Raw genomic sequence first — 1,528 nt, forward strand, 5'->3', positions numbered from 1 at the left:
AATTGATATAGTGAATTTTGCAGTCGTGACATAACAAAATCTTGATTATTTGACAAAATAAATTTTCTCTTATGTGTAATATCTTGATCACTTATGAAAATAAAAATTTGTATCATATCGGGCAACTTGCATTGGGTATGTAATTATATAGCATTTGACATCTTGTTTCTTGAAAAAAAAATTAATTTGTAACATATGAGTTAGCTATATTTCTTATAAAAAAAAGTATACAACTCAAATTGATTGGAAATTGTTAAGGGTGACCATAGATCATTTAGTATTTATTACACGATCGGTTATCCAACCAATTAAAATATATGTATGAACATCAAATTACGAGATAAATATAATGCCAAACGATCCATTTAATCCAGTTAACGTTCAAGAAATTATTATGGGCTTTGTGCCTTTTTAAAGAACTGATTTTTTTTTTTGTTCAAGTAACAACGAAGTTAAAGGAGTAGGGGAAAAAAGAAAAAAAAAAACCTATAAACAAAAGCATAAAAATACAGTTTCTCAAAAACTATGTAAAATCTCTGCTGGTTGTGTGAATGAAACAAAACCTTTATCACAGCTAACAAGCCAAAGTTCATATAGTTTTTTGAAATTTAGCAAATAGAAAGTCGTAAAAATTTGTGAATGACACCTGACAGTTAAGCTCCAAGCTAAAATGAGTGAACATACTCCAATCGTAAGCTCAAATAGGTAATTAATTGGAGGAGTATTGACCGATTAGGTTGCTTGTAGATTTTTCTTCAGCAAATGTTCAAAAGGGATGACGTCGGCACTTTTATGCTACGATGTGGTATAGATTTTCTTATTCTTCTTTTTTTTTTTTTTCTTCATAACCACACGTCAAGTGAAAGCTAAGCTGTTGAGGAATTTGAAGGGGCAAGTTGACCCTCAGATTTAAGCTACATTTAATCAAACATGTTGACCCTCAAATTGATCTCGCTAATACCCTTATGAGCCTGCTTATGAAAGTATCCATCTCTTTTATATTCTATTTTTTTAATCTATAGTTTTTTATTTTAATTTTGTCAGCGCATGCAGCCACGAGATAACAATTCATACTCTGTTCTTCATGTCGCCCGAGCCTCTGACAACACAAACACCAAAAGAAAACGACATTGGAGCTCATATTACAAGTATTTGTTTTGTCAGTATTTTATAAAAGCCACTGATTTCTTCTCATTCACCTAATGCGCTCATAGATCTAGTTATAGCTTATTAAACTTTTTCTAATTACATACTAAACTAGATTTAAAGATTGATTGCCAGTAGATCCGTCACATTTGTTTTATAAGTTTTCGATCGGACTATGATCTTTATTCAAGACAAACAAACAAATAAATAATCCAAGAGTATTTTATATGGAATTTCAACACTAATCAATTACTAACCCTCTAATAAGTGACATGCTTGGTGGAATTCAGTTGTCCTGGGGTGTGTTTGGCGACAACCTAAACGCTGGGCAAAGACTGGTTCGAACCCAGATTAACTCTAAACTAGATTTGAGTGGTTGCCA

The sequence above is a fragment of the Asparagus officinalis genome, chromosome 7 (genome assembly GCF_001876935.1).
Source record: "Asparagus officinalis chromosome 7, Aspof.V1, whole genome shotgun sequence".
In the NCBI taxonomy this organism is placed as follows: domain Eukaryota; kingdom Viridiplantae; phylum Streptophyta; class Magnoliopsida; order Asparagales; family Asparagaceae; genus Asparagus; species Asparagus officinalis.